This window comes from Rhinopithecus roxellana, chromosome 12 (assembly GCF_007565055.1).
Source record: "Rhinopithecus roxellana isolate Shanxi Qingling chromosome 12, ASM756505v1, whole genome shotgun sequence".
In the NCBI taxonomy this organism is placed as follows: domain Eukaryota; kingdom Metazoa; phylum Chordata; class Mammalia; order Primates; family Cercopithecidae; genus Rhinopithecus; species Rhinopithecus roxellana.
The window spans coordinates 400,345-419,936 of NC_044560.1; the positions used below are offsets into that span (position 1 = coordinate 400,345).

At 48.4% G+C, this 19,592-nt stretch overlaps 1 protein-coding gene across 2 annotated transcripts in view; it reads right to left on the bottom strand.

Moving 5' to 3' along the window:
- Nucleotides 1-19,592, bottom strand: part of KAZN (kazrin, periplakin interacting protein) — a 518,556-nt gene that overhangs the window by 311,754 nt on the left and 187,210 nt on the right. The gene's annotated exons all lie outside the window — the stretch shown is intronic.

The window sequence follows — 19,592 nt, forward strand, 5'->3', positions numbered from 1 at the left end:
GCCTCCTTGTCCTATTAACCGTCACATTTAACTTTAAAAGAGGCCAGCTGGCCAAATAGGGACCGTGTCTATGAAGAGGTCTCCAGTGTAAACTCATGGTGTTGGAACGGCCTCTGTGAACGGCGGTGCCAGGAAGCAAGCCCTGATGGCAGAAGCATGGCGGAAGCATGGCGGCAGGTTTCCCAGCCCCCAGACGGCTGCCCTCCAGGACCAGATACCTCTTTGTTATGGGGGCTGTTCTGTGCATAGTAGGCCAATGAGCAGCATCCCAGGTCTCCACTGACCAGATCTCACTATTAACACCCCCATACAGGTTGTTCCAACCAGCACATCTCCAGGTATTGCCCAATGTCCCCTGGGTGGCAAAATTGTCCCAATTTTTTTTTTTTTTTTTTTGAGACAGAGTTTTGCTCTGTCGCCCAGGGTAGAGTACAGTGGTATGATCTCAGCTCACTGCAACCTCCGTTTCCCAGGTTCAAGCAGTTCTCTTGCCTCAGCCTGTAGCTGGGACTACAGGCCCGAACCACCACACCCGGCTAATTTTTGTATTTTGAGTACAGGCGGTTTCGTCATGTTGGCCATGCTGGTCTCGAACTCCTGGCCTCAAGTGATCCACCAGCCTTGGCCTCCCAAAGTGCTGGGATTAGAGGTGTGAGCCACCATGCCCGGCCATTGTCCCAATTTTGAAAACTACCACATGGAGAGCGTCGAGGAAAGCCTCCTGGATGAGATCATTCTAAAAAGCAGGGCGTGACAGAGGAAGGGCTCCCAGGACAGCTCTCTTCAGCGCAGAGAAAAAGTTGAGCAAAGACCTTGCAGCCCCAGGAAGCCCCAAGTCCATAAATTCATCAGCAGTCTGTGTCGCAGCAGGCCAGGCCGTCACAGCCCTCCTGAGGAAACCCAGGGTGTGATAAACAGCCACTACCTAGGGAGGCCTCTGCTCCTTCCCAGGGAGGTGTAGGTTTTATGGAGGATGGCCATCCTAAATCACCCTCTCAGTCCTAGGAGAGCCCCGAGAGGCTGCGGCGAAGGGACCCAGCCACTCTCTGGACTGTGGAATGTGTCATCACCTGCCTGTCCCCTCACACCTGACTCCACCTGTGTGTGCCACCCCTCCTCACGAAACTGACAGGGAGCACCAGTCAGCCAGTCATAACTGCACGGACTTGCTCCTGGTTTTGCCTTCCTGGACTCAGGAGAGAGACCCATTTCCCCAAGGAGCTTGCTGAGCGGTGACAGAGAGAGAAAGCCACGATGATGCTGAAATGCCCTGAGACGGCTTGAGAGGGCGGCTGACGGAGAGCCCCTCACTCACCGCCTGCCTCTGCTTGCCGAGAAGATTCGAACGGCTCCTTTTATCACCACCCTCGGCACCCCGTGACTCTTTTTCTCCCACATATTTCCTTTTTTTTGAGATAAAGTTCATCAATCATAAAATTCACCCTTTCAAAGTGTACAATTCAGTGTTTTTTAGCATATTCACAAGATTGCGCAACTATCACCACGAACTAATTCCAGAACATTTTTATCGGCCCCAAAAGAAACCCCTACCCTTGAGCAGTCGCTCCCCACTTCCCCTCCCACAGCCCCTGGCAACCACGAAGCTACTTTCTGTCTCCATAGATTTCCCTAATCTGGACATTTCCTACGAATGGAATCATACAACGTGTCGTCTTTTGTGACTGGCTTCACATAGCATCACGTTTTCAGGGGACATGCATGTTGTAGCATGAGCTTCCTTCTCTTTTTTGAGACAGGGTCTCACTCTGTTGTCCAGGCTGGAGTGTGTTGTTGCGATCATGGCTCACCGCAGCCTCCATCTCCCAGGCTCAAGTGAGCCTCCCACCTTAGCCTCCTGAGTAGCTGGGACCCCAGGCATGTGCCACCAGGTGAAGCTAATTTTTAAGTATTTTCTAGTAAAGACGAGGTCTCACTATGTTGCCTAGGCTAGTCTCGAACTCCTGGGCTCAAGTGATCCTTCTGCCTCGGCCTCCCAAAGTACTGGGATTAGAGGCACGAGCCACCATGTCTGGCAAGTACTTCATTCTCTTACGGCTTAAAAATATTCAATTGCATGGATTGACCACATCTTGTTTATTCATTCATCTGTTGTTGGATATTTGGGTTATTTGCACCTTCCGGCCTCATGAATAATGCTTGTGAACGCTCATATACGAGTGTTTGTGTGGACACACGTTTTCAGTTCTCGTGGATGTATACCTAGGAATGGAGTTGCTGAGTCATGTGTGGTTCTTGGTTTTGGGATCACAAAGACCTGGAGATCTGTCATACTAGGTCAGCCTTGGGGTACTTTTGGGTTAGGATTCTGCCCCCTGCACTGCCCCCAAATCTCTGCTGTCTCCGGCTCATCATGGACCTGCCATTCCATTCCCAATACATCCAAGTCTTGAGTCCCCATGACACTCGTACTTCCCTAGATATGCAGATAGTCTCTCCAAGATTCAGGGGGAGAAACATGTCAGAACTTATAACTTTGATATGGCCTTTGGGGACATCTATTATCTAATACCATTTCATTAGAAAAACACGAAGATATAAAAATGAACTCAAGGAGAGGAATTCTGATTGGGGTCTCCAAGGCTTCCTGTAAAACACCGTGTAAGATTTCAGAAATGAAACTAAATTGTACGTTAAATTTTTTATTTCGTTGAAGCCTACTTTAAAAAAAAAAAGTTCTTAAGGGGTTTCTGGGTAAAAGTAAAATCCACTTGTTAATTATATCCTGAGCCCACCATCACACGAGGAATTTTGTTTTCTTGACATCGACCAGATCTGATTAAGTTAATGGTCTAGGAGGTAATAACAGCCCCTCTTTGAAGAGCTGGCTCTGGCCAGGCCCATTTCTGATCATTTTAACAACTCGGCTGGGTCCTCTAAAAAATTAAATGGAAGTTAGCCTCGGAGCTGGAGGTACTTTTCCATTCATTTACTGTCTGTCCACGTCAACATTCTAAAGAGGTTTCAAGTGTTCCTCCTTTTTGAATAATTTATCATAGCTAATGAAAGCTTTAAAAATTGGCTAACATGAAAGTGGAACAGTCATTCCCACAGGTGTCCCAAATGAAGCCTTTCTGGGCAACGAGATGAAAATACCCATTTCAGCTTCTGCAGCCCTCAAGCAATTCAGTTGATGGAGTTCACCTCAACTCAACAAGTATTCATTGCGCATCCATTCTGAACACATCCTGTACAAATGAGATGTAAAGTAGCATTAAGAGGGTGCATTAAACAGGGTAGGATAGGTCAGGTTATACTGCAGTAACAAACAATGCCAAAAATGTCAGCAGTTTCAAATAACGAACACATTTCTTACTGGGCCTCTGCTCATCTCACCCTCAAAGAGAAAGTAGGCCAGGCACAGTGGCTCATACCTGTAATCCCAGCACTTTGGGAGGCTGAGGCAGGCAGATCGTTTGAGCTCAGGAGTTTGAGACCAGCCTGGGCAACATGGCAAAACCCCATTTCTATGAAAAAACCAACCAACCAACCAACCAAACAAATTGGCCGGGCGTGGTGGCACATGCCTGTAGTCCCAGCTACCTGGGAGGCTGAGGTGGGAGGATGGCTTGAGCCCGGGAGGCAGAGGCTGCAGTGAGCCAAGATCATGCCTTTGCACTCCAGCCTAGGTGAAACAGCCAGGCCCTGTCTCAAAAAAAAAAAAAAAAAAAAAAAGAAAAGAAAAGAGAAAGCAAAGCTCACCTCCGAGGGCTATTGCTTTCTTCATGGAGAAGAGATGTTTACTGACTACCATTTTCAAGTTGCTTGGATGTTGCCCTACTTAATTATTTTCTACTTTGTAAATATGGGCTCCAGGAGAGAGTGAGCCCTCCACTAAGAGGGTAAGCAACATAAAGACAGCACCATGGTTTTACTCCTTTCCCGTTGGTGTTGATGCTCCAGTACCAGGCTTAGCGTGGAAGAGGTAACCCAAAACTGTGTAAGTGGCACAATAGGGAGCCCAGAGGTGTCATGTGTGAACTTGAATCTTGCCTCTGGCACTCCCAAGCTGCGTGACTCAGACAGTTTTCTTAACCTCTCTGTGCCTCAGTTTCCTCACCTGTAAAGTGGGGGAAATAGGAGTCCCTTCTTCTCAGTGTACAAAGGGCAAATGAATCAGTGTCTGTCAAGCACCAAGAAGGGTTCCTTGGCACATCGTGGGCACCATACTTGTTTTTGATGAATAAATGAGAGCTGGCATCTTTTAAGTGTTGAGCTAAGAGTTGCACTAAAGCACTCCACAAGGACGTTTTATTGAGTCCTCACGGCTGATCAATGAAGGAGACATGCTGTGGTGACCATTTTGCACATGAGGACACTGAGGCTTGGAGAGGTGAATTGCCTGGGGCTCCATAACTAGTCCAAGGTGGAGCTAAAATTCGAACCCGGATCTTCCTGACTCCAGGGCTGACACTCTTTGTCTTGAAGCTATAGAACCTCTATTTGCGGAATAGAATAAAAAAGCTTAGTGAGATCAGTGATAAAAATGAATGAGATCGCCCTCATTTTTCTTGATTCAATGTATTGTAAACTCTGCGCTCCGCCTTTTAACTCTTTAACACTTCACTCAGCCTTCTAACATTCTTGGTTCCAACACACTTTCTAATCCCCTCACATCGATCCCTCTTCATAGGCTCTCATCTCCTGGAATGGCTTCCAGATTCCCACTGCTCGATTCCCTGTGAGCGCTTCTTGGACAAAACACAATTAAATTGAAAACAGCACCACAGGCCGGGCGCGGTGGCTCATGCCTGTAATCCCAGCATTTTGGGAGGCTGAGGCGGGCAGATTACCTGAGGTCAGGAGTTCGAGACCAGCCTGGCCAACATGGTGAAACCCCATCTCTACTAAAAATACAAAAATTAGCCAGGGGTGGTGGCGCATGCCTGTAATCCCAGCTACTTGGGAGGCTGAGACAGAAGAATCGCTTGAACCTGGGAGGTGGAGGCTGGAGTGAGCCAAGATCACGCCACTGCACTCCAGCCTGGGCAACGAGAGCAAAACTCCATCTGAAAAAAGCAAAACAAAGCAAAACAAAAAACAAAACCAGCACCACCTTTCTGCCCTTTCTGTCTCCATGTGTGTCACCTAACTGGCCACCAAATGATACATCAACATAGCTTAACCCACTACTTCCAAGTCCATCATGCCGCCTTCACCATTTTCCTTGCATGGGGTACCTGGGAGCTGCCCTCACCACTGAGTGGACTCAGGTCTTCCTTCTCTTTGTCACAGTCATGCTGTTGTGAAAGGGGCAGGTTGTGCTATCTATTTGAGACTCTGTCTTCTTTCAGTCAAGTTTATGTCTATCTTAAACTCACCCCTTCCTTTCCCACTCCTTCAGGTGATGGGGGTGAGGAGTATCATCTTATGCCAAAGGCAGTACTTTAAGGAAATACCCAGTGGAGAGTCTTCCATGGTGCCAGTGCTTACAAATGAAGAGACAATGATCTTCCAAAATACGGCGATACACAGAGCTGAGCCGAACCATGCATGTCTGTGCTCTTTTTGCAACAGAAATGCATCCCGGAGCTCTCCAGCAATTCTAGGCTATCTGAAGAATCATCAATCTGTAGCGCACACCTACTATGTGCCAGGCTCTGTTCTAGAGACTGGGAATCAGAGCTAGGCAGGACAAGGTCTGTGTAGCCATGGAGCTCATCCGAAGGCGGGCAGATGGAGATGTGGTTGTCACAGGTTGGTCTGAATGCAGGATGGGGACACGACACATGGCCTCACTAAGACTTCACTGAGACATGGGCCTTGAGTTTGGAGAGCAGAGGAGGCCTGAGCTTTGGCTGGGAAAGTACAGACGTGAGTGGGGAGAGGGTGCCTGAGACGACCGTGCCCAGCCCTGGATTGAGGCATGTGGTGCTTATTTGCAGGAGTGAGACCCAGAGGCTTATCCGTGGAATTACACATCTCTGAGGGAGAGAAGAACCAGGACCAGAACGGAGGCTGGAAAGTGGCTTACCTAGCATGTCCGACTGGAGGGGCCAAGTGTAAGAAAGAAGAGAGGTGAGGTAGGGCCTTCCTCAGGCAGGGGATAGATTCCTCCCATGAGGAGTTCGCCCAGTGGAGGCGGTGGGGAGGATAGGCCATAAAGAAACACACAAGCAAATGTACGATATAGAAGGCAGAAAGAAACACACAGCAGGCCAGGGAGGAAGAATGGGTGCTGGTGAGGGCTCCTGTGTTAGACAAGGCTTTCTGAAAGGTGACCTCTGTGCAGAGACCTGAGTGATGGGGGAACGAGGGGAACAGCATCGCAGCCACGGGAACAGCATGTGCAAAGGCCCTGAGGGAGGCAATGTGTGCCACACCGCAAGAAGAGCAAGGAGGTCAGAGGGGCTGGTGTGGAATGAGGCCAGAGAGGCTGGCGTGGAAGGAGGTCAGAGAGGCTGGCGTGGAAGGAGGTCAGAGGGGCTGGCGTGGAAGGAGGTCAGAGGGGCTGGCGTGGAAGGAGGTCAGAGGGGCTGGCGTGGAAGGAGGTCAGAGAGGCTGGTGTGGAATGAGCACCAGCTCACGCAGGGGCAGATGAGGATGGAGAGGAAGTGAGAGCCAGATCCCACAGGGCAGTAGGAGGGAGCGAGGTTGGGCAGATTTAGGTTACGTTTGCAGGTTCTGACGGATGGGAAAGAGCATGCATTTGGAGGATGCCATGAAGCCTGAATTTGAAAAGAAATGACTGCAAGGAGGTGAGCAAATCTGTGAATTCATCAAAACTAAAAAGCCTCTTAAATCCGTCTCCACAGTACATAGTACCTACCTACAAGTACCATGCTACCATCCATACCTACAGGTACCTACTATGTGCCTGACACAGAAGAGATTACAGCTAGGCTTATGCTCATTTCCAGACCTCCCTATGACCCCGTGTTGTGCTCTCCGTGGAGTCCATCTGCACACCCCTTACAGGGTAACACAAGCTTTCATGGACTGCTTCTCATTTCACCCATTGTATTAGTCAGGGTCCTATGGACAGAACTAATAGGATAGATGAATACAGGAAGGGGAGCTTATTAGGAGAACTAACTTACATGATCACAAGGCAAAGTCCCCACAACAGGCCATCAGCAAGCTGAAGAGGGAGGAGCAAGAAAGCCAGTCGGAGTCTCAAAGCCTCAAAAGGAGGAAGCTGACAGGGCAGGCTTCAGTCTCTGGCCAAAGGCCCAAGAGCCTCTGGCAAACCACTGGTGTAAGTCCAAGAGTCGGATGTTTGAGGGCAGGAAGCATCCAGCACGGGAGAAAGATGGAGGCTGGAAGACTCAGCCAGTCTAGTCCTTCCATGTTCCTCTGCCTGCTTTCTTCTAGCCATGCTGGCAGCTGATCAGATGGTGCTTACCCAGATTGAGGGTGGGTCTGCCTCGCCCAGTCCACTGACTCAAATGTTCATCTCCTTTGGCAAGAGCCTCACAGACACACCCAGAAACAATACTTTGCATCCTTCAATCAAATCAAGTTGACACTCAATATTAACCATTACACCCATACAGCCCGTGAAGCACTTACTGATACCCAGTGGTGTGCAGGACCCGGCTTCACTGGCTCCCGAGAGCCGACTCTCCCTGACTCTGTCATCGGGGACATCAAGTAAGTAGCTTAAGTATTTACATCAAGAAAACTGGCAAACACCACATATCAGCCTTCCCGCTGCCTCCCACCCTGGCCCCGCAGTGAGGATTGGTTGTTCAACACTTAGCAGCACACCACTGGCTATACCCATATAGCAGGGGAGGTGACTGAGGTTCAGGAAGATAAAGGCCCTCAGCCTTGGAATGGCAGTGCTCCAAGACCAGAGATCTGTTGCCTATTGACAGTTTGTGGATGACGGTCAATGGTTCTGGTAGTAGACACTCTACCAGGGATGGTTGCTGAGGTTTCATTCTGGATGCCATAGGGATTTTTTTTTTTTTTTTTTTTTTCTGAGACGGAGTCTTGCTCTGTCACCCAGGCTGGAGTGCAGTGGCCGGATCTTGGCTCACTGCAAGCTCCGCCTCCTAGGTTCACGCCATTCTCCTGCCTCAGCCTCCAGAGTAGCTGGGACTACAGGCGCCCGCCACCATGCCCGGTTAATTTTTTAAATTTTTAGTAGAGACCGGGTTTCACCGTGTTAGCCAGGATGGTCTCGATCTCCTGACCTCATGATCCACCTGCCTCAGCCTCCCAAAGTGCTGGGATTACAGGCGTGAGCCACCGCACCCGGCCAACCATAGGGATTTTTAGGGATTTCCACATCTCTTTTGGGTCCTAACTCCGTCGGGTTTAGATGAGAGTCAGCAATCCCCACTGGACTTTCCATGAAACGAGCGCCCACTTGCTGACTCTTGACAGTGACGCTTACAAGAGGGCACCTAGAAGAACCGGTGGAGAGTGGACCCAGGATGCCACCTCCAAACCAGGCTGCATCCTAAGGAGCCCTGGAGAGGAGAGCTGAGGCTCAAGGTGAGATTTTAGCAAGTGCTGCTGATGTAACTGCTCGTGAACAAAAGGTCAGGCCCTGTGGTGTTACTTTTGATTACGCTGAGAAAAATCAACTTGGTTTTTAATTTCCTCAGGTGGAGGCTGCAGGTTGTGTGGCTTCATGGGGGTCCTGACAGGCGAGCGCACGGCCTGGGGTGGGTGGGCTTGTTTGCCAGAGGAGGAGCCACCCGGAAGGTACACAAGTGTGATTTATATCTCAGGTCTCACTGGCTTCAAATATGAAGAGGGCCCTCTTCTGATCTGTCTCAAGCCACAGAGCGTAAGGAAAGCTCTGAGCAGCAAACATTTACTGAGCGCATACTGTGTGCCATGCACCATTCTAGGCACAGATGCACTCACTTAATCATCACAATAACCCTATAACCAGGTATTCTCGTTATGCCCATGCCCATTTTACAGCTAGGTAAAACAGATTCAGAGAGAGGTGAGTTCATTGGTTTGGGGCCATATAGCTAATAGCTAGTAGAGTTGGGGTTTGAACCCAGCTAGTCTGCCTCCAGATTCTCAGCCCCTTAACTTCTAAACTTCATGGAGTAGGGGTTGCAGAAGTCAGCCACGAAGCACAAGGACATTCTCTGAATGCGGAAAAATATCTCCTCAAAGAAGCCTGGGAAAACGCAGTGGGTCCTTGGGGTTCCTCTCTCAATCCTCTCTTTCCTTGGTCCAGCAAAGCCAGGCTACCCCCAGAGATGTCATCGCCTGGAGCTGATTTATTCCGCCATCATTTCCTGCCCAGGCCACTGCAGTCGCCTCCTAACTGGTCTCTGCCTCCATCCTTGCCTTCTCAATGCCACTGAAGTTGGGGGTCTATTCCTGTCCTGCTGAAAGCCATCAATGGCCTCCACTGCCTTAACATGCCATACACACACCTGCCTGGCCTGAGCCTCATCTCACCCCGCTGCTTTCCCAAATGCAGTCCTGCCAACTCTGTCCTGTACCATTTTTTTTTTTTTTTTTTTTTATTGAGACAGGGTCTCACTCTGTTGCCAGGCTGGAGTGCAATGGCACAATCTTTGCTCACTGCAACCTCCACCTCCTGGGTTCAAGCCATTCTCCCACCTCAGCCTCCTGAGTAGCTGGGACTACAGGCACTCGCCACCACGCCCAGCTAATTTTTGCATTTTTAGTAGAGACAGGGTTTTACCATGTTGGCGAGGATGGTCTTGATCTCCTGACCTCGTGATCCACCCACCTTGGCCTCCCAAAGTGCTGGGATTACAGGTATGAACTACCACGCCCAGCCATATCCTGGATCTTAAATGCATGACGCTTTCCTCCTCTGTGCCTTTGCCTCTATGCCTTGTGGTGTTCCCTCTGCTTGGCACACCCTCTCCCGTTTTCTGCACCCATTGGTTCCTCATGATGCTAGTCAAGATTCCTCTCCTTTTGGAAGCCACCCAACCTCCAGGTTGAGGTAAGGGACCCTCTGGGCTTCTACTGCACCTGGGAGATGGCCGTAGACTTCTTCCAACCTTGTACTGTCACTGGGATTACAAGCATGAGCCACCATGTTTCACAAGTACTTCATTCTTTTATGGCTAAAAAATATTCCACTGCATGGATTGGCCACACCTTGTTTAGCCATACATCTGTTGTTGGACTGTTGAGTTGTTTGCACTTTCCAGCTCTCAAGCTGATATTCTTATCTGCCTCCCTGCACACAAGTGACTGTGAGAGTCTTGGGGGCAGGGATGCTAGCTTGTACGTTTTGTCTCCTTAACACCCAGCACAGTATCTGGCAAACAGTAGATGCTCAGGAAATAACCACCAACAGAATGAATAAACAAATGGCCACCTTTGGATGGTCTACTTTTCCACCAGGTGGCAACTCTGATTCAAGTCTTCCATCTGACATCAGCAGGCAGCCCTGTGCTTGGGGTGGGTGGGGAAGGAAGGGTATGGAAGATGAGAAGCAGGGGGAACATGAAAAGCATTTGGAAAGCACAGTCAGTCGTGCCAACTGAAGTCCCACAGCACTGACCGAGGTCACCCTGGCTAATGCGGCTGCTCCTCCAGAAAGCCAAGTCCCACCCCCACTGCTGGCAGATCACACAGAAACAACAGTTATCCCACAGCTGCTGCCGTGGGATCAAACGCACTGCTGAAAGCAAAGCTGTGTGTGCGCAAGGATTAAAGGCTGGTGGCTCGTGCCTGCTGCCCTAGCACCTCAGGCAAGCGTGCCAGGGAGGCCGGGAGTCGCTCTCTGCAACAGGATGTTCCGAACGCTCACCCAGCTCCATCACCATCTCTGGTTTCTACATTTCCCTGGGGACTAAGCTCACTCTCACTGTCCTCAGTGGACTCTTGGGCATCTTCTCTCCAGTGTCATTGGGTACTTTGTGGGCAAGTGGAGGGAGGTGACAGGGAGGCCAGAGGCATGTCCAGGGACCAGGGGCACATTCCTCCACTGGGACCAGAGACTGGAGTTTGTAAGTCACGCAGAATCTAACAAGCACAGCATGTTGCTTCCTTGGCCTGGCAGAGCCGAGTGGGTGTTTGGAATGATGGCAAAAGCAAGCCAACGGGTGAGTTTGGAAAGAGTTGTGTCAGGCTGAGGCTCCAGTGACATTTCAGGAAAGAAGAAGGGGCAAGAGGCGAGGTTTCCAATGTGCAAGTTTTGGTGACTCAGCCCTCCTCCAAAGCCACTTATCTGGGCTCCCAAGCTGGCGGGAAGACACCCTGGCTGTGAACTCTGCCTCCCGGGTGATGAAATCTTAATGAAGTGCACCAGGAGAAAGGCTGTCCCAGCAGATTAAGGGTGAAGGGACAGAGTTCAAAGAGGAACAGGAGTCGATGATTTGGAGGCATCTCAAGGCTGTTTCGAGGGCAGGGTTGTCTGTTAAGCACAATGTAAGCAAGCAAGGAAGTGGAGGTAGGATGGGATGAGACGTGGAGGCAGAGAGATGACGGCAGTTGGAATCCAGCTTGCCCTCCCTTGGAAGACAGCGGGGGCCGGTGTGGTGGCTCACACCTATAATCCCAGTACTTTTGGAGGCCAAGGCTGGAGGATTGCTTGAGCTCAGGAGTTCGAGATCAGCCTGGGCAGCATGGTGAAACCCCATCTCTATTAAAAATGCAAAAGTTACGTGGCATAGTAATTCCAGCTACTCGGGAGGCTGAGGTGAGAGGATCGCTTGAGCCTGGGAGGAAGAGTTTGCAGTGAGCCAAGATTGCGCCACTGCACTCCACCTCAGCAGCGGAACAAAAAAAGAAGCCACTGGATTCCTCCAATTCTAGGACACCTGGTGGGAAAGGCCAAATCCCTGGCTGGCGGGACTTGGATTGGACAACATTGTGAAAGCCGCTTGAATGACTTCCCAACAAAAGAACTGCCACGTACTTAAAGCTAACAAAAAGCCCCTTGGCTTTTTAGGGTGCTGTAAACATTCTGTAATTAGATAGTGGTGATGGTGGCACAACTCTGTGAATATACTAAAAATCACTGAATTGTACACTTAAAATGGTGAATTTTATGGTATGTGGATTATTATATCTTATGGTACGTGAATTATTACATTTTACAGTAAGTAAATTATTATATTGCAAAATAAGAAAAGTAGAAAAAGCCCCTTTATTCCATGTATATCCCATTCTGGGTCAAGAAATTCAAGGAATGCCGCCGGGTGTGGTGGCTTATGCCTGTAATCCCAGCACTTTGGGAGGCCAAGGCGAGTGAATCACCTAAGGTTGGGAGTTCGAGACTAGCCTGACCAACATGGAGAAATCCCGTCTCTACTGAAAAAAAAAAAAAAAAAAAAAAAGAGCCGGACATGGTGGCACATGTTTGTAATCCCAGCTACTTGGGAGGCTGAGGCAGGAGAATTGCTTGAACCTGCGAGGCGGAGGTTGCGGTGAGTCAAGATTGGGCCATTGCACTCCAGCCTGGGCAACAAGAGTGAAACTCTGTCTCAAAAAAAAAGAAAAAAAAGAAAAAAAAGAAATTCAAGGAATGCCAAGATATGGAGAATGTAGAATCAGAGATGAACCTGGAAGGGTCCCAATAGGTGGGTGTCCCGAGAGGTGGAAATGCTTCCCAAGGGTGGTTCAGGTGAGAGGCACAGGAGGAGCAAAGGTTCAGCCACTGGAACATACACAGGTGTTTCCATTTGCCTGGACAGGGGGCATGTGGGGAAGTAGAAGGAAGCAGGTCTGGAAAGGTGGGGAGGGTACTGCACATCAGCTGACCGGAATGGGTGGATTTGGTCTGTGGAAACAGACCTTATTGGACAGTGACTTAATCACATGTGTTCTTCCCTGACTCTGGGATGGCTCTGGTTTTAAATACTAAGGCAGACAAGGTTGGCCTTGGGAAGCCCTCCCTACAATCCCATCCACCAGATTCCTGGTGTCCTCCTGTCCCCAAGGCCCTCAGCCTGAGTAGGCCCCCTCCTGGGAGGTGCTCAGTGAATATCAAATGAGGGAATGAACGAATGCTCCCGACATGTAAGACCCTCATCTGCATATCAAAACCAACCTGTCCAGTGTCTCATCCCTTTGGGACTGTGCTAGAAAAGAGCCAGATCATCTACTCACTTGTTCTCATGAAGGCATTACGGGAAGTTAAAGGTAACCCTCCCAGGTAAGATAACTGCCTGTGTAAATTGATGTTCTGGAGGAGATCTTAACCCATGGGATTCTGATGGTGGTGTCTCAGGGTGTCCCAGACATCAGAGGTGGCTGTCCACATGCCTCAGATCACACCACTTCTCTTCTTAGGTGACCTCCCATGTGTATAAGTATCTTAAAGGTGATGCAACTGCAGAAGAAAAGCCGTCTCCAGCTTGGAGGGTGAGTGTTGGTAGCAGCAGAGTCACCACGGTCAGGCCTCTGGGTCGTAAGCTTTGACAGAGGCCCTTTGGTGCCTGTTGCTTTAGGATCTGCTGGATCTCAATGCATCTTTTATTCATGCAGACAGGTGCCTATAGCTCATGGCTCATCACTCTAACAGCCTGATGTAGGGGAAAGAAAACCTTATAAGCCTTTGTGCTCCATCGATCTTCCTGGACAGAGACTATTCTTGAAAGTTCTGCAAGCTGCCTCCCCATGAATTCAATTTGTCCACCCCGGCTTCCCCGAAGCACCTCTTAGTATTTGTGGTTAATCACAATTCATTTGTGCTAAAGATTTATTTTCCCTGCCTTACTCCTGTTGGAGTCCCAACCATCTTTTTCCATCTGCCACAGATTTGTCTTTCAGCCGTGCTCCTGGAGGGAGAAATCTGATGAGTGAATAAGCTTGCAGGTTGGAGGCCCGAGAGCCAGTACTTGCCTATTCCTGGCTGATGTGTTTGGGGCTGGGGGTAGGATGGTAGCAGTGAGACAGGGCTGGCTTCTGGCATGAAAACCCCAGCAGGTGTACAGAGCCCCATGCTTAGAAGTGCCCTGTGTGTGGTTTAATGCTCTGCTGTTGCTATCTTGAAATTCATAATTTCTGAACAAGGGGTCCCATGTTTTCCTTTTGTGCTGGGTCCCCAAAACTATGCAGCCATTCCTGTACAGAGGCCTGGCTCTCACTGCTGATTGGTTTGGTTTTCTTTTGGGGCCTCTGACATGGTCCTAAGTCTGACTGATCTTTCAAAAATGGTGAATCATTGATAATAAAGCTATTGCTGAATTGGTTCCCTGGGTTTTCTCCCCACGGCCTCTACCCCCATTCAGTCCTCACCATCACTTCACTGGGCTATTGCGGATTCCTTGACAGCTGTCCCCTCCTTCCAGAGTGACGCAAGTCCACAGGGCTGTTGTGCACACCTGCAGGGGGCGCCAGTCATCTAGGACTCACAGTGAAAGGCCCCCTAGAGCACCAGACACACTGTTCTCTGTGAATGATACCCCTGGAGTTGTACAAGGCAGAGGCTCAACAAAGTAACTGCCAACATTAATTGTAATGGCCAGCATTAATTGAGATCATACCAATATTCCAGGTAATTCATTATGCACTTGACATGCATTTATTCAAACATTTAATCCTTACCAGAATCCCAGAAGCAGGTGGTAGTACCATGGTCATTTTATGGACAGCAAAGATGATGCTTAAAGAGATTAACCCAAGTACACTAGCTGAGAGCAGGGATTCCGGAGTGAAGACCCCTGGTTCAAATGCTAGCTTGGTCACTAATCAGATTTTCACTTTGAGCAAGTTATTCAACCTTACTATGCCTTGGTTTTGTACTGTAACATGGGAATAACAAGAAAAATGAAAAATGCCTGTTTCATAGGGTTGTACATCTAAGGATTAAAAGAGCTACTACACGTAAAGTATTTCAAACACTCTTCAACACAGGTGAAATGCAATATATATGTGAACGCATATATTGGCCATAATTAATACAGCCAAGGTCCCATAGGTAGTAAGTGACCAAAATCAGACTCGAACCCAGAGAATCAAAGCTCCAAGTTAACCACTGGCCCATTCTGTCCTCCAGGAAGAAAACCAAGAAATCCCATGTTGAAAGGCATCAGCAAAGTGAGCCTAATTCAGTCTAAGTCTAAAGATGTTTGGTGTCAAGAGTTGGAAACTAATAAGCAGAAGAACATGATTCAAAATGTTGACTCTTATCCCTAAATGTATGCTGTTCGTTGGCTCAGAAATGGGTCATTTCACCACACTTCTTCTAATGGCCCTTCACTGTTTACTAGAAGATTCACCCTGGCATATTTCTGCTTAGTAACAATATTGTTACAATATGAGATGTCAGCACCATATCCTTCTATTAAATGTCTTGCAGGAGCTGAGGGGACAGTGCTGGGGTTATGTGAGAATTACAGGGTGTGCAAATTGTTCAGGCATTGCTGTATACAAAGGTATTTTTTTTTTTCTTTATCCTGATTTAGTGAGTCGGGAAAGAGAGCAAGTGAGTGCATTTTAAAGACAGGCATCAGGCAGAGCTGTGGCCTTTCTAGGTAAATGGCAGATGAAAATGAAATGCGCTTACAGTGGCTCCTTATTTGAGCTTGATTTTCTCGCAATCCATTCAAGGTGCCAAATCACCATGCCCGGTTAGGCCCAGTGTGAGGTTTCAGCTCTATGTGCTCACAAAGGACGTATGATTGAGGAAGTGTGGGCTCCAAATTATCTCCACTCTCGGGGAAGAGCGGATGGCTCCAATGCCATATGCAAAAATCACGCTGCTGCTCCCCAAACTGCAGTTGACCTTGAAGTCAATGACAGCATTGCCTGGCTTGGAAAATATTAACTAGAGAGTTACCAGGCAGAGCAGGTGCCTGAGCTATAATTGTTAATTAGTAGCCAGTACTGCAGTGCCCAAGATACAAATGACAAGAAAGTAACATCAGATTTAGACTGTTTTTAGATGGAGTTGGGGAGTCACGCTGTGTAAGACTTTATCTGACTAAATAAGTGCTTTAATAAGAAGAAATATGATTACAATGATAAGAATTCCCTTTTACTGAGCACCTACTGTAGACGCCAGGTATTTTGCTAAGCACACTCCCGTAAGAACATCACTGGATTCTAACAACGATTCCGCAAGACCATTATTAACATTCCCATTCTACAAGGGAGGAAACAAATTCAGAGATGTTGATTAACTTGTCTCACAGACACTAAGTGGCAAGGCTGAGGTTTCATCCCAGAGACAGTTGGTTTGGAAGCCTATGCCTTCCACCTCCTCATGTGCCACGTGCTGTTATTATTATTTTTCGGGAGGAAGCCCAGCTCTGCGGTGAGATACACTGCCTCTACTTCTTGAGTCACAATGAAATAACAACAATGAAAGCAGTAATAACAATGATCAAAGAGCTGGATGCACATTATTTAATCTTCACAACAATTCTCTAAGAAAGGTATTATTCTCATCTCCATCTTAGAGATGAGGAGACTGAGACTTCAACGGGGTAAATCACTTGTCCTCGGCTATAATGATAGGTAACTGTAAAGTCTGCAATGGGTAGGTGGGGAAAAGATGAGAAGGTGTTGGTGAGGCTCAGAGAAGGAAGGTAACTGCGGAGAGGGAGTAACACGAAGCTCCTGCAGAGGAGGTGCGGCAACTTTCTGCAATGCCAGAGGAACGGGCCACCCCTGAGGTATCCATTCTGTGCACAGGGTAAGATTTGGTGCCATATTTGTTCTCCATGACACCACTCTTAGGCCATAGCTGATTGGACCCCAAGTGAACATGTGATCCAAGCCATCCAATAAGATTCTTTCTCTCAAAAGCCTGAACGGAGAGACAACAAGCCAGTCAATGACGAAGTTCCCAAGGGAAGGTTGAGAAAGTTCTTCCATGGTGGTCCACAGGGTTGCCTTGCTTCCCAGTTTTTCTGAGGCCTGACTGCCAACTTTTTTTTTGGAATCCATGAGACACGCTTATATTCCTTCAACAAACACCCTTTTCTACTTAACTTGGCTGACATTGGTCTCGGTTACTTGCAACCAAATGAATCTCAGGGTCCACGCCACTCCTGAAACACCTCCTAGAAGCTTGAGGTTATGCACCCCCGTGCTTGTATCTTAATCTCTCAAAGTGCCCCTGAGGCATTATCTCATTTTACAGCTTAAAAGAAAAATGTAAGCAGTCTAGCCGAGATCAAAATCAAGATGTATTTGATTTCTGGAACTACGTATTTCCAATTCGGAGCTGCTGAGAAGAGGCTATTCTCAGACATGGTGATATCACTCCAGCCCAGTGCCCACATGTATTTCCGCCTGTCCCAGAATCACCCATTGTTCATTTGAACTTTTCTCTGGTCTGGAATAGTCACTTGAGTGACTTTTTTTTTTTTTTTTTTTTTTTTTTTTTTTTTTTTTTTTTTTTTTTTTTTGAGACAAAGTCTTGCTCTGTTGCCCAGGCTGGAGTGCAGTGGCATGGTCTTGGCTCACTGCAGCCTTGACCTCCTGGGCTCAAGTGATCCTACCACCTCAGCCTCCCAAGTACCTAGGACTAGAGGCATGCGCCACCATGCTTGGCTAATTTTTGTATTTTTTGTAGAGATGGGGTTTCACCATGTTGACCAGGCTGAAACTCCTGACCTCAAGTGATCTGCCCACCTCAACCTCTCGAAGTGCTGGGATTACAGGCGTGAGCTGCGGTGCCTGGCCCTTGAGTGACTTTGGATCCTGCTTATGGTGCCACACCTTAATGCAGGGAGAGAGGAGGAGGGCCTGCAGAGAGCCCATACCTCCCCAGACTCCCTCTCTGATGGTCAATTTTCAGTGTCAACTTGGCTAGGTTACAGTCTCCAGTTATTCAATCAAACACTCGTTGCCAGGAAGGTATTTTGTAGATATGATTAAAGCCCGTAATTGGTTGACTTTAGGAAAAGGAGTCTGTCCTAGATAATCAGGGTGGGCCTGGTTCAATCAGTTGAAAGGATGTAGGAGCAGAGCTGAGGCTTCCTTAAGAAGAAACTCCACCCAAGGCAGCAGTTTGACCCCTGCCTGACCAAGAATTCCAGCCTGCCCTGTGCATTCCAGACCTGCCTCACCAACCCCACCATCACCTAAGCCAGTTCCTTCCAACAAATCTCTTAATATGTGTCTCCTAGTGGGTCTGTTTCTCTGGTTGAACTCTGACTGGTACAACCCTTCTTAGGGGTCACTGCTGCCCACAGATGAGGACCCCAACTTTTGGCACAGTCTCTCCTCACCTCTCCAGTTTGGTCCTCACAACCTCTATTCATCGCAGTTTCTCTGGCTCCAGACTCAGCCTCAAGTCCTCCACCCCCATTACTCCCATGACAATCCCTGCCAGGCCAGGTCTCTTGTGAGCCCATGCCCTTCTGTCTGCCAGGAGCCTCTTCGCTGTGCCTGCCTGCCAGAAAACGCCTACTCCTCAGCCAGGGCCACCTCCTGAGTAAAGCCTTCCGTGACTTCTTTAGGCAGGCACAGTGCTCTTCCCTCCATACCCAGATGGCTAAGATCGACAGCAGTGGGATCATTTCTTAGCACTTTCTTGGCTTGGCTGTTCTCACCTGGGGACAGAGAGCATATCTTTTCACTTCTTATCTCCAGGGTCTAGCCCAGGACGTGGCACATAGATAAATTTTTGTTCAATAAATGCCTGAATGCAAGCATCCATGCCTAGGGTGCTGGTTTTGCAGAATAGAAGTTTTGGAGCAGAACTTGGCTTCTTGGGGTCACTGTGAAGGGCAGTTGGTTTTTATCAGTTCTTCGCACGTGGGCTTTTCCTCTTGCAGTGGCTCAGTCTGCAAAAGGAGCCCCTGCTGGTGAGATTTTCCGGCCTCCCTGCCTGGCTTTGGGCTCCATTATTAGAATGAATTCCTGCATGACCTTTAAGATTAAAACTAAATGTTCTGATCTCTCCCCAGACAGGTATTAGGTGCTGGAAATGGCATTTTGCAGGGACCATGTTGGGTAGCAAACTCCAAATATCAGCCTCATCACATTCTGACACGTTACAGCCAATCTAAGCTGAGGCTACATTGACCACTTTAGGGCTGGGCACTCCCTAAAGGCAGCAGTTTTCTCTTTTTTTCATGCTTGCTCCAGTGTGCATCTCTCCTGAGTCTCTCGAAAAGCTACTCTTGAGGGAAATGAGACCTTCGTCCCTGGTGTTGCCTCTATCTGCTGGGGTTACCACAGAGAAGAGGGTTATCAGGAAACAAAGGTCAGCAGGGCTGTCAGGAAAAATTAGCCCTCTACAGATGCCGGCAGGCCTGCTGCTCTAATCTGTAATAAAAACATTTGCAGCAAGGTTGGGGGGATGCCTTTACCCTGGGATTCCTCCAGCAACTCAGGAAAACCACAAAAGGCCTTAATCAGGAAACATACGAGGAATTCCTAAATTTGGACTCCTTTGATTAAAGGAAAAACCTAATTAGATAATTGCTTCCATAGAAACTGAGGTATATTTATTACTGCTTTTATAAGCCTCTTCAATTATTAAAATGAAGGAACACACTTTAAACATGGTCCAAGTTTGCATAGGAGGTGCATTTCTTTTTCTTTTTCTTTTTTCTTTTTTTTCTTTTTTAGGTGGAGTCTTGTTCCGTTGCCCAGGCTGGAGTGCAATGGTGCGATCTTGGCTCACTGCAACCTCTGCCTCCTGGGTTCAAGCGATTCTCCTTCCTCAGCCTTCCAAGTAGCTGGGATTATAGGTGCATGCTATC